The sequence below is a fragment of the Salmo salar genome, chromosome 02 (assembly GCF_965601325.2).
Source record: "Salmo salar chromosome 02, fSalSal1, whole genome shotgun sequence".
In the NCBI taxonomy this organism is placed as follows: Eukaryota; Metazoa; Chordata; class Actinopteri; order Salmoniformes; family Salmonidae; genus Salmo; species Salmo salar.
This window is the reverse complement of record NC_138292.1, coordinates 67,155,605-67,170,000: the sequence shown is the minus strand read 5'-3', so window position 1 is coordinate 67,170,000 and position 14,396 is coordinate 67,155,605. Positions and strand designations below refer to the sequence as shown.

At 45.4% G+C, this 14,396-nt stretch overlaps 1 protein-coding gene across 2 annotated transcripts in view; it reads right to left on the bottom strand.

Annotated features, from left to right (window-relative positions):
- LOC106590410 (zinc finger protein GLIS2) overlaps window positions 1-14,396 on the bottom strand; it is a 36,659-nt gene that overhangs the window by 19,653 nt on the left and 2,610 nt on the right. Inside the window, exons 1-2 of one of the 2 annotated variants that reach the window (XM_082966191.1) lie at window positions 12,720-13,496; window positions 12,473-12,617 (exon numbers count right to left, since the gene is read on the bottom strand). The gene's annotated coding sequence lies outside the window, so the exon portion shown is untranslated. Of the gene's footprint in view, window positions 1-12,472; window positions 12,618-12,719; window positions 13,497-14,396 lie in introns of those variants that run through there. The other variant, XM_082966190.1, reaches the window with a different exon arrangement.

Here is a 14,396-nt window from a genome sequence, read left to right as displayed (position 1 = left end):
AGACAGAGAAACAGAGAGAAAGAGACAGAGACAGGGAGAGAGAGAGAGAGAGACAACGATAGGGACAGAGAGGCAGAGAGAGAGACAGGGGGACGGAGAGAGAGAGAGAGAGAGACCGAGACAACGATAGGGACAGAGACAGAGGCAGAGAGAGAGAGAGGGACGGAGGGAGAGAGAGACAGAGGGACGGAGGGAGAGACAGGGACGGAGGGAGAGAGAGAGACAGAGGGAGAGAGAGAGACAGAGGCAGAGAGAGAGACAGAGGCAGAGAGAGAGACAGAGGCAGAGAGAGAGAGAGAGAGAGGCAGAGAGAGAGACAGAGAGGCAGAGAGAGAGACAGAGACAGAGAGAGAGACAGAGACCGAGAGAAAGAGACAGAGACAGAGACAGAGAGAGAGACAGAGACAGAGAGAGAGACAGAGGGAGAGAGAGTCTAAAAGAGAGAAATATCAGGATAGGACCTGGGCCAAAGTAATTTTTTTGTTTTCGTTAAGTTTTAGCGATCCTCATCCTTCAGTCTCCACCCTAAAACTTTTCCATCTCTCCGACTCAACCAACTTTGAAATTCACCACTGTGACTTCCAATATGCACGAGGCAAGCGCAGTCAAGCACAACGAACGTATTTTCGTTGTGAAAATGTATTTATCCTATGGAGAAATGCATGCTTGTCTGTGTGCATGGGGAGGGCACCTGTCACGCTGTATTAGAGAGAGCGAGAGAGCGAGAACCAGATGTGTGGAGCTGCTGGAGCAGACAGGGGCTCAGGCTTGGGATATCTAGCCTGGAGGGGAATGCTGCTGCTGGGGTGGAGGAGGGAGATGAGAAGGGGAGGGGTGGAGGTGAGGAAGGGAAAAGGCAGGTGTGTGTATCTGCATGCAATGTTTGTGAGCTGATCTATAGGGAGAGAACACACACTAGTGGGGAAGTGAGGGGGCAGTTTTTAGGAGGGTGGAGTTTAGGGAGGGGCGGTGTGGAACTGGTGTGTGTGTGTGTGTGTGTGTGTGTGTGTGTGTGTGTGTGTGTATGCGTGACATATAGGGAGCGTGAACAACTACTGGGGGGATTGAGGGGGTAGTTTGGGGAGTGGAGGGTTTAGGGTGGGAATGGAAAAAGTGAAGGGGTGGAAGAGAAGGGGGGGGGGTAGTGGTAAACTAAAAGTTCTCGAAGCCATTACACATTTCAGACAGCCCAGTTGGGACTGAGACTGGGTTGAAATGAACTGGGATGATGGTGGACTGGGGTGATGGGTGGGAAGGGAAAGGAAAGGAGAGGAGAGGGAGAAGGAGAATGGTGGGAAGGGAAAAGTGAAGGGAGGACATTTTGGAGAGGAGAGGGAGAAGGAGAATGAGTGGAAAGGGAGGATATTGGAAAAAGAGAAGAGAAGGAGAGCAAACTGTTCCAAAAAATCCTAACACTTCCAGTGAGAGCAAGCACACACACACACACACACACACACACACACCACACACACACACACACACTAATGCGTAATAGGAGACAGGAAGAGGGCAAAACGCTAAACAGCCACAACCAACAGCAATTAAGACTGAGGTGACGTAATGTGAAAGAACAGCCACTATCCAGTGTGTCTGTGTGTGCGTACGTGTGTGACGTGTGTGTGTGCGCGCGTTTGCAACCCACTGGGTTGGTTCTCAAAATACACACTATTGTTTCGCTCTCTCCCATCTAGCAGTATCCACCACTCTCCTTTCCTTCTCTCCCTCTGTTTTCTACACTCTATCCTGTCGCTCCCTGTTTTCTACACTCCACTCTGTCGCTCCCTCTGTTTTCTGCATCTGGGGATGTGACTTTTAGCCCTCTCATCTGGGGGCACCCCTCCCTCCCTCCCTCCCACCACTTGGCAGCCAGACAAGGTCAACACAGAGAAACCTCTTTACCCCTCTATCCCTCGCTCTCTCCTTTCACTATATCCCTCTTTCTTTCTTTTCCTCTCTCTCTCCACTCAGATGAGAAAAAGTCTGATCCTTTCATCTTGCCGTCCTTTGCTGAGAAAGAAAGAGAGAAAACAATTTGAAGAGTTAAGGAGAATGGGAGAACGAGACAGCAAGTCCAAGAGAGAGAGAGAGAGAGAGAGACTGAGTGAGTGGGAGAGAGTGCTTTGAACCCTCAGGAATTCATTTCCCTAGACAGAGCCAGACCAGACCCACAACAGACTGTATCTGAGAAACCTCTCTTGTCCCTTTCTCTCCCTCTTTCTCCCCTCTCTCTGTCTTTCATTCTCCCTCTCTCTCTCTTTCTGTTTACCCCTCTCTCTCTCCCCCCTCTCCCTCTATTTCTCTGTCTTTCCCTTCCCTCTATCATCCAGACCTCAAACACACAAACACATGCGCCTCACATTCCTCGGTGCAGAGTTGCAGATTCACCCAATTTGTTTCCACTGCTGCACTAGTGTGTGTGTGTGTGTGTCTGTGTGAGTAGGGGTGTGAGCCAAGACAGAACATAATAACCAGGCCCAGCTGTACAGTAGAGCCAGCTCTCTCTCTCTGAACACTGTAGGAAGAGAGGGAAAGAAATAGAAAAGAGAAATAAAGAGAGAAGAGAGAACGGGTCAGGCAGAGATTGTGAGGAGAGGGAGGAGAGATAGTGGAAAAGAGAGAGAGAATAAGAGGTGTGAAAAGGGGAATGAACAGATGGATGAATCGGGGAAAGATTTTTTATCTTTTTTCTTTATTTTTCATATTTAAACATTTAAAAAAATGTCCCCTTTTTCTCCCCAATTTTGTGGTATCCAATTGGTAGTTACAGTCTTGTCCCATTGCTGAAACTCCCAAACGGACTCGGGAGAAAAAGGTTGAGCGCCGTGCGTCCTCCGAAACACAAACCAGCCAAGCCGCACTGCTTGTTGACACAATGCCCACTTAACCCGGAAGCCAGCCGCACCAATGTGTCGGAGGAAACACCGTACACCTGGTGACAGTGTCAGCGTGCACTGCGCCCAGCCTGCCACAGGAGTTGCTAGTGCATGATGGGACAAGGACATCCCTGCTGGCCAAACCCTCCCCTAACCTGGACGACGCTGGGCCAGTTGTGCGCCGCCCCATGGGTCTCCCAGTCGCGGCCGGCTGCGACAGAGCCTGAACTCAAACCCAGAATCTCTAGTGGCACAGCTAGCACTGTGACACAGTACCTTAGACCACCGCGCCACTCGGGAGGCCAAAGCAGGGAAAGACACAGAGAATATATAGAGAGATAGAGAGAGCGAGAGACAGATGTAGAGAGAGTGTGAAGGAAACAGAGAAACCTTACAGAATGATTATTGAGCTCCTTATCTAGCACCTCTTGGGAGTGGAAGTAGCCTGTAGCCTGTGATGCTAACACTCTGTGACATCACTGTCAACTCTCTTAGAATCATATTTGGGGCGGCAGGTAGTCTAGTGTTTAGAGCGTCGGACCAGTAACCGAAAGGTTGCTAGATCAAATCCCTGAGCTGACAATGTAAAAATCTGTCGTTCTGCCCCTGAATAAGGCAGTTAACACACTGTTCCTAGGCCATCATTGTAAATAAGAATTTGTTCTTAACTGACTTGCCTAGTTAAATAAAGATAAAAAAAAATGTTGTATCTTCTTACAAGATGTATTCTCACTCACTACTTTTCCCTTAATTGTGCAGCCCCTCTCCCTCTCTTTCTTTCACTCCAGCTCCCTCTCTTTCTTTGACTTCCTAGTTTTTGAGTTCTGTAAATAGTTTTGAGGGTCTCTACTCTCTAGGCTCCACAACATCCTCACTCCTCAAAGGCCAAGAAAGAAAAACCAGGAAACAAGAGTAGGGTTGTTGCAGTGGCCATATTACCACCATACCGGCAGTCATGAGTCATGACCACAGTAAAATGCCACGTGGCCACTGAGTCATGGTAATCTCTTATGCACTCTGGACATGCGTTGGTACTACCCAACTCGCCAACTACCATCAGGTCCTAACAACCTGGTACTCAGGGCTCTGTTGTCCCTCTAACCACTCTGATGTCAATGCAAATACAATGGAAAATCACATCAAACACTCATCATTAACACAGTGTTGTGTTTTTAAAAGTCCAAAAGCCTAAGATGTTGTTTCAAAGCCTAACACAATGAAATGGACAGCACTTTCTAAGGGGACGATTAGTCCAAAACAACCATAAGCATATTAGAGCTTATGTATACACACAGGCCTATATATGAGTCCAAGCCTGAAAGAATAAAACTGAATTAAAATAATGACTGTGCCGTTTCACATATTACGCACAGCAGACAAACATAAGAAAACTGATTTCAGATTTATTTGGTACATAATTGGTCTAGCCTATACTCCAAAATAAAAATGTATTATTATGTAATATTATTATTATGGACTGTATTATTATGCATTATTATGCTCCAAACTTTCTATCCATGAGTCTGGGAGATAATATATAGACTTAGGCGATGCTGTTGGTTCATTGATTGTGCAGGGTGGCTTACAGAGTTAGCCTACAATTATAGAGAATTTGTATTTGATTTTGAATAGCCTAGTAATAGGGCATTTTTTTATATTTTCATAATTAACGGGCTGACACATTACCTTTAGCTACAGAACATCTCACCACCGTGCGTTTCCATCTCCTACCCTCTTTCCTTCATTCCATTCTCGAGCGCGCAGTGAGAGCGGCTGTCAACAGTTTAATCAAATATGTTACTATCGATGTTCCCAAACAGATTTCACTTGATAGCTGCAGGAGCTGGGTTGGAGAGCCCATGGCATACAGAGCTGGGGTGGAATATCACCTGTCGTTGGTGTCTGGAGTGAAATAACAGGAGTAGCCGACCCAGCATGATTGAAAAAGGAACTGGTGGGAAAGCAGCCTCCATACATACGGATGACATGTCTTATTCCCCCTGAACCTGTTCCTGACCATTTGATAATGGGCCATTCTAAATGTAAACTAATGTGACATAATATTAAAGACCAGATTAAACAGAGTATAGTCTGATGAGTGAGAATATGAGAGAACAACGTGTGCAGCCTGAGGCAAGGAACAGAGCGCAAGTTTCTTTTGCAACTTTCTCAAATCATCAAATCAAATGAAATTGTATTTGTCACATGCGCCGAATACAACAGGTGTAGACCTTACAGTGAAATGCTTACTTACGAGCCCCTAACCGACAGTGCAGTTAAAAAAAATATGGATAAGAATAAGAGATAAAAAGTAACAAGTAATTAAAAGAGGAGCAGTAAAAAATAACAACACAGTTGAGTCGGAAGTTTACATACACCTTAGCCAAATACATTTAAACTCAGTTTTTCACAATTCCTGACACTTAATCCTAGTACAAATTCCCTGTCTGGCCCATTATCTTAGGTCAGTTAGGATAACCACTTTATTTTATTAAGAATGTGAAATGTCAGAATAATAGTAGAGAGAATGATTTATTTCAGCTTTTATTTCTTTCATCACATTCCCAGTGGGTCAGAAGTTTACAGTACATACACTCAATTAGTATTTGGTAGCATTGCCTTTAAATTGTTTAAATTGGGTCAAACGTTTCAGGTAGCCTTCCACAAACTTCCCACAATAAGATGGGTGAATTTTGGCCCATTCCTCCTGACAGAGCTGGTGTAACTGAGTCAGGTTTATAGGCCTCCTTGCTCGGACACGCTTTTTCAGTTCTGCCCACAAATTTTCTATGGGATTGAGGTCAGGGCTTTGTGATGGCCACTCCAATACCTTGACTTTGCTGTCCTTAAGCCATTTTGCCACAACTTTGGAAGTATGCTTGGGGTCATTGTCCATTTGGAAGACCCATTTGCAACCAAGCTTTAACTTCCTGACTGATGTCTTGAGATATTTCTTCAATATATCTACATAATTTTCCTACCTCATGATGCCATCTATTTTATGAAGTGCACCAGTCCCTCCTGCAGCAAAGCACCCCTACAACATGATGCTGCCACCCCCGTGCTTCACAGTTGGGATGGTGTTCTTCGGCATGCGAGCATCCCCCTTTTTCCTCCTAACATAACGATGGTTATTATGGCCAAAAGCTCTATTTTTGTTTCATCAGACCAGAGGACATTTCTCCAAAAAGTACGATATTTGTCCCCATGTGCAGTTGCAAACCGTAGTCTGGCTTTTTTATGGCGGTTTTGGAGCAGTGGCTTCTTCCTTGCTGAGCGGCCTTTCAGGTTATGTCGATATAGGACTCGTTTCATTGTGGATATTCTGGGATTGATTTGCACTTTTCGCACCAAAGTATGTTCATCTCTAGGAGACAGAACGCGTCTCCTTCCTGAGAGGTATGACGCTGCGTGGTCCCATGGAGTTTATACTTGCGTACTATTGTTTGTAGAGATGAACATGGTACCTTCAGGCGTTTGGAAATGGCTCCCAAGGATGAACCAGACTTGTGGAAGTCTACAATGTTTTTCTGAGTTCTTGGCTGATTTATTTTGATTTTCCCATGATGTCAAGCAAAGAGGCACTGAGTTTGAAGGTAGGCCTTGAAATACATCTACACCTCCAACTGACTCAAATTAGCCTATCAGAAGTTTAAAGCCATGACATAATTTTCTGGAATTTTCCAAGCTGTTTAAAGGCACAGTGAACTTAGTGTATGTAAACTCCTGACCCACTGGAATTGTGATACAGTGAAATAATCTGTCTGTAAACAATTGTTGAAAAAATTACATGTGTTATGCACAAAGTAGATGTCCTAACCGACTTGCCAAAACTATAGTTTGTTAACAAGAAATTTGTGGAGTGGTTGAAAAACAGGTTTTAATGACTCCAACCTAAGTGTATGTAAACTTCTGACTTCAACTGTATTTACAGGGGGGTGCCGGTACAGAGTCAATGTGCAGGGGCACCAGTTAGTTGAGGTAGTATGTACATGTAGGTTGAGTTAACTAACCTATAGTTGCATCATGCAGCCTACATATGTTTTGATTCCTAAGACATTCTAAAGTTTGTATCATTCACAACTAAAGGTGCCAAACAACGCTAAATTTAGCACATAGGACCTGTTTCGAATTATCACTTTTACGCTCAACATAGTCACTTTATATGCGCACTCGCTCCAGAATGGGAAAAATATCCTTTCTATTTATTCAGCTAAGTTCAATTATATTTTTCTTACTATAAAATCATATAATATAAAATAATGTCATGGGACTGATAAGCATATCTTGTCGGCTAAATGAACAAGCCTACAGCCTATGGCATGGCACATAGCCTGATAATATCATAATGTTTCCTTAGACCTGCCTAAAATAAATAATTGATTTATTGTGATGGTGTATATTAAATAGATTTAGAGTTTTTGTAAATATAGATGTTCCAAAGGCTTGTATGAGCGGTTTGTATGCGTGGAGGCCTGGAGATGTTAAACATGTTTATGTTAATTAACGGTCAATTACCATGAGACCATCAGTCTTTTACATGACAATAACCGGCTGACAAAAAGTCAGGACCGCCACAGCCCAGCAAGATCAAGGGAGGGAGAGAAAGTATGAGGGAGAGAGAAAGTATGAGGGAGAGAGAAAGTATGAGGGAGAGAGAAAGGACGAGAGAGAATACATGAGGGAGTAGTGAAAGAAGTGGAGAGGTGGGTGAGGAGGGAGGAAAGAGGGAGGAGATGCGGAATTCCGTCTGTGTTTGTTTTGGACGTGAACACACAGACTCACGGCTCTGTGGAGGATAAAGGAAAGAGGGATGTTTTATTTTCTTTTTAGAAAAGAGGGATGGAGAGAGGGATGTGTGGGTTGGGGGTGGCCAGGGGCCCTCATAGATGTATGGAGTCACACAGGTGGTGTTATCCATACTGGGGTAAACCGTGTGTGTGTGTATCGTGTCTGTGTGTCGTGTGTGTGTGTCATGGTGTGTGTGAGTGTATGTGTTTACCTGCGTGGCTGCGTTTGTGCTTTAGCTGCTTCTGAGTATGCATGCGTTTGTTCGTTCATGCATGAGTGTTTGTTAATATGTGTGTCTTGAATCTATGCATACATATGTGTGTGTATACAGTATATCTGCAGTATGTGTGTGTATACAGTATATATGTGTATACAGTATCTCTGCAGTATGTGTTTATACAGTATATCTGCAGTATGTGTGTGTCTGCAGTAGGCTGTGTGTGCGTGATTCCCCGGCCCATCCAGACCTACAGAGAGACAGACAGAGAGACAGACAGAGAGAGAGACAGACAGAGAGAGAGACAGACAGAGAGACAGACAGACAGACAGAGAGACAGACAGAGAGAGGGAGAGACAGAGAGACAGACAGAGAGACAGAGAGAGACAGAGAGGTGAATAAGACATTCCTGGGGGGAGCAGAGAGAGGCAGTCGTTAGTGGTTAGAGTCTAACGGGAGAAAAATGCCTGGTCTGAGCCCAGCCAGACTAGAGCCAGAGTACACACACACACACACACACACACACACACACACACACACACACACACACACACACACACAGTCAGACAAGAGCCAGAGTACACACACACAGCCAGACTAGAGCTAGAGTACACACACACACAGCCAGACTAGAGCTAGAGTACACACACACAGTCAGACAAGGGCCAAAGTACACACACACAGCCAGACTAGAGCTAGAGTACACACACACACAGCCAGACTAGAGCTAGAGCACACACACACAGCCAGACTAGAGCCAGAGTACACACACACAGCCAGACTAGAGCCAGAGTACACACACACAGCCAGACTAGAGCTAGAGCACACACACAGCCAGACTAGAGCCAGAGTACACACACACAGCCAGACTAGAGCCAGAGTACACACACACAGCCAGACTAGAGCCAGAGTACACACACACAGCCAGACTAGAGCCAGAGTACACACACACAGCCAGACTAGAGCCAGAGTACACACACACAGCCAGACTTGAGCCAGAGTACACACACACAGCCAGACTTGAGCCAGAGTACACACACACAGCCAGACTAGAGCCAGAGTACACACACACAGCCAGACTAGAGCCAGAGTACACACACACAGCCAGACTAGAGCCAGAGTACACACACACAGCCAGACTTGAGCCAGAGTTAGAGGGAGGCCAGCTTTCCCCACTCTAACTGTGTGTGTGTGTGTGTGTGTGTGTGTGGGGGGGGGGGGGGGCGCGCTGCGGGGAGTAGAGTAGTGGGGAAGGTTTTCATAACTTGCTAGAGTTAAACCCGTTGAACTCTCATGTACAAACAGGGGCAGTCAAAGACAACACAGGGCTTACCCAGCACGGCACGGCTCCAAGGGGTCCTTTTCTATATCACACACACCGTTCCCCCAGGACTTTTCTATATCACACACACCGTTCCCCCAGGACTTTTCTATATCACACACACCGTTCCCCCCAGGACTTTTCTATATCACACACACCGTTCCCCCCAGGACTTTTCTATATCACACACACCGTTCCCCCCAGGACTTTTCCATGTCACACACACCGTTCCCCCCAGGACTTTTCCATATCACACACACCGTTCCCCCCAGGACTTTTCCATATCACACACACCGTTCCCCCCAGGACTTTTCTATATCACACACACCGTTCCCCCCAGGACTTTTCCATGTCACACACACCGTTCCCCCCAGGACTTTTCCATATCACACACACCGTTCCCCCCAGGACTTTTCCATATCACACACACAAGGTTCCCCCCAGGACTTTTCTATATCACACACACAAGGTTCCCCACCAGGACTTTGCTATATCACACACACGGTTCCCACCAGGACTTTTCTATATCACACACAAGGTTCCCCCCAGGACTTTGCTATATCACACACACAGTTCCCCCCAGGACTTTGCTATAGCTTGTATAGGAGTATATAGAGTTGGCAAGGGGTTGCTACGTACCTCCACATGTTCATGTGCAAGCTCTAACACGTACCCTTACACACACACACACATTGTTGTTTCTAAGCTGTAGACTTGGACGGTATACTGTATATACCGTATACCGGGGTATTTTGACATTTTTAATACCGGGCCCCCTAAAGTTTGGGGTTGCGTGCTACGCCACTGCTTACAAATATAAGTTAACTATCTAAGTTGTGCTAAATACATTATAGCCAGCTCAGGCTCCAGCTATGCATTGGGTTTGCTAACTTGCTAGCTAAGTGTCTTGCTTGCAAGACCAAGCTTCTTGGTTACAGCAAAGACAACTAATCCCCTCGTGGATCAATATTATTTGTATTTTTTACGTTTGGAATGAAATAGCGCCCTTTGTGTGCACTGCCGGTAATACCTTATACCCCGGTATGGTACAGGAACGGTATGAAGGTATGAAAATCAGGATACCGCTCGACCCTACTAAGCACATTCATGCGTGTACTCATGGGCCTTTCACACTTCACACACACTTCACACACGTTACACACACACTGAGTCTTCCTTTCTCCTATACGTTCTCATCATGGCTGTCAGTTAGTCAGTCTGGTGAGGTCCAGTTAGTCAGTCTAGTGAGGTCCAGTTAGTCAGTCTAGTGAGGTCCAGTTAGTCAGTCTAGTGAGGTCCAGTTAGTCAGTCTAGTGAGGTCCAGTTAGTCAGTCTAGTGAGGTCCAGTTAGTCTGCCGTATTCATTGACCTGGCCAAGGCTTTCGACTCTGTCAAACACCACATCCTCATCGGCAGACTCGACAGCCTTGGTTTCTCAAATGATTGCCTTGCCTGGTTCACCAACTACTTCTCTGATAGAGTTCAATGTGTCAAATCGGAGGGCCTGTTGTCCGGGCCTCTGATAGTCTCTATGGGGGTGCCACAGGGTTCAATTCTTGGACCAACCCTTTTTTTACTGTATACATCAATGATGTCACTCTTCCTGCTGGTGAGTCTCTGATCCACCTCTACGCAGACGACACCATTCTGTATACTTCTGGCCCTTCTTTGGACACTGTGTTAACAACCCTCCAGGCGAGCTTCAATGCCATACAACACTCCTTCCGTGGCCTCCAACTGCTCTTAAATACAAGTAAAACGAAGTGCATGCTCTTCAACCGATCGCTGCCTGCACCTGCCCGCCCGTCCAGTTAGTCAGTCTGGTGAGGTCCAGTTAGTCAGTCTGGTGAGGTCCAGTTAGTCAGTCTGGTGAGGTCCAGTTAGTCAGTCTGGGGGTCGAGCGTCGGGGGCCAGTCCAGAGAGCTTTCTCCTTTCTGTGATTGCTGCTGGATTGTATTATGATATTATTTTCCCACTGTCTCTTTCTCTCTGTGTGTGTGTGCGGTGGTGGTGGGTCTGTTACAGTCCTGTTGCATCATAGCGTCTTAAGGGCCGCTTTGTCTCCGAGAGGCCTGGAACTAGGCCCTCTTTTCCTGCTGTGGGTGATGATGGGTGTATCTGCATATTGTATCTAGCTCCCCTCAGACTCCTTTTGCACTGTGTGTGTGTGTGTGTGTGTGTGTGTGTGGTCAAACTAAGGGCCAGTCATCTTTATTATTGGCCCACAATAGACAAGATGTAAGATTCCTGAAACCTCTGTGTGGGCATAACACACACACTTATCAGTACATTGACAAGGACTCCCACTGGACACAGACGTCAATTCAACGTCTAGTACACATTGGTTCAACGTCATTTCATTGAAATGACATGGAAACAACTTTGATTCAAGTAGTGGGTGCCCACTGGGCTGGTTGTCCAACCAAACACGTTCCCAGTGTTTCACTGTGACCTTTAGGGCTAATCTCATTATCTCCTTCTGGTTAGTGTTAAAAAAGCCAACTCCCCGTACACGTTAACTGGATTTAGGCTACAAACTCTATCACTCCAAATGTCTCATATAGGCCTACCACTAAACACACTGCAATCTAATCTAATGTTCTGGAACTAGCCCCTATACTATACTGGGCTTACTCAAAATGTTTCATTTGAGAGACATTTTGGAAAGGCCATTGTTGAAAATAAATTGCACACCATGGCACATCATGAATATATTAATGTGATGTCACATAGGGTCACAGTCAGGGCAGGTTAGGTCGTGAACGGTCTATCACCTTTAACAGAACACTATTGCGCACTATTTCGGTTGGCTGGATATGATCTAGTCTGTGACAGACCGTTCAATCATGTCACACATATGTAGCCTACATGTAATTGTTCTCGATAAGGCAGCCTGTGGTGAGATGTTAAAGGAACGAATATGGGATGTTGGATACAATATCAAATGTGGCATTTAGGCTACACAGGCAAAATAATATGGTGTACGGACAACATAACGGACCGTGACATCCAGTCTAGACCGATAACCGGCCACGAGCATCTTATGTCGGTGCCCTTAATAATCAGTGACAATTTCAACCAAATTTCCCACAGGTGCCGAATTTATCAAATCTACGTAGTCTATAAATATAGTGGTTTACATACATTACCACAACGAAATTACAGTAGCCTGGGAGGCTATAGGGGCATAAAGGACACATATGCAAAATAAAAATCTGTCATGGACTCCCATGGGAGAACATGGATGTCTGAATGTCTGTGTGTGTTTACCTTTTATAAAAGCCTTGTCTCCACTGGACGCTGAACGTATCCTTGTCGGCTCTCCTCGTTGGATGTCTTCTCTACTGTCACTTCTCAGTATCTTCTTGATGTGCACACAACCGTTTCAAACGGTTGGTAGGCTATAGAAGGGTGTCTATTCAAGAGACAAGTTTAGTAGGCTCTTGTCGAACCTTTGTCGATAGAATGTAATGTATCTATAACAGACTGTACGGGAAATAAAGACATAAAAACCCACCCCAAAGGAGTCCGTTCGTTTACTGCTATATTTCTTTACAAATAGGCCTAGCTTGTCGCAAAAAAGAATAATCTGTTTTTCTGCGAGTATGGAAATCCAACGACGCACTGAAAAAAACAAGTCCAGCAGAAAAAAAAACTTTGCTTTACAGAGTCTCGAAAACAAACCGAGGCTCGTGTCAATAACCACAACACTGTTAGGAAATAATGTCAACAGTGACATTCGTCAAATAGCCTATGTTAGGATAAAATATAGCTTCAAGCTTGCGCTCTTGGATAGAAGGTGCATCGCTTAGTTACGACGCTAGTCAACTGCCTTCTCGGTAGGCGGTCATCCCCCCTAGTTGTCTTTTTAGAAGAGGGCGGGGGGTGTCATCGGTCTATGTGGGTGCGCAGCTAAGCAGCGAGATGGAGAGAGGGAGAGGAGGTGGTGGTCGCTGGCAGATTTGGGTCCTGTCTGTTTTCTCTTTCCTTCCTCCCTTCCACTGTTCGCTTCCAGCGGTTGTCTCTCACGATTTCTACTCCAATCGTCTGCTTGCCTCAGCTGAGCCGTGCGTGGCTCTCTCTTTCTCCCTCTCTTTTTTCCGGCTACACCCCTCAGCATGAGACGTGACTGTGTGGTTCCAGCCTCCCCGTGGTCGTCTGCTGTGCACGTAGACAGACCAAGACCCAGTCCAGCCCCCATTCCCCCACGCAGCCACCACCACTCCTCTGTTCGGTAACAGACCCTAGCAGCCTACCTCTTCCAGCTCAGCGCATGCCTCCCTTGCCTTCTCGGTCCCGCCTATCACTTCCGAACACTGAGGTTGTTCTCGGCTCATTTCCAACCTTTCCTTCAAGTCTCTCGCTTTCTCATGTCTCTCTCTCTCCCAATTCAATTCAAAGGGATTTATTGACATGGGGAACATATGTTTACATTGCCATTTCAAGTGGAATAGATAATAAACAAAAGTGAAATAAACAATCAGAAAACATTACACTCACAAAAGTCTCTATATCTGAAGAAAGAAAACAACACGTGAGTGAACAAAAAAACACACACGCATCTCTCTCAGATATTCTCTATTTTTCCGTTTCACAGCTGACTTCTCCCTCTCACACACACACACACACACACACACACACACACACACACCTTCTGAAGAAGGCACAGTGATGCGGAAACGTTGGTGATTTACCCAATAAATTACTGGGAGTTTATATATAGTGTTCGACTCCCTTTATTTTTATAGCTTATAGTTTATCCGTTAGTCAGCACCTCTAGATAAAATAACTTTATCTCTGTGTGCACCAGCTCATGTTTTATATTCGACATAATAGGTTATTGAAATACCTGGACACATAAAGTTCAAAAATGTTTGGGGTACACACTTTGTGTCGTCACCAGTTTCCACAGCCACAAAGTCACAATTATGGCTAAACCCTGCCAATTTCTTTAAACCTAACCCTAACCTTAAACCTTAACCTGTTACATAGGCTAGCCTTATTCCTAACCCTAAATTAAGACCAAAAATAAAATGTTTGTTTTCCTGAATTTTATCACGACAACTCACACCTTGGTTTGATGACCATAACTGCATGAGAAGGTTTAGTCTACCATCTGCTGGTCAAAGGGTGCATGGAAGAGCTATCGATTTTTTCTTATCAAATAAAAAACATCTTAACAAAAATAGAAATG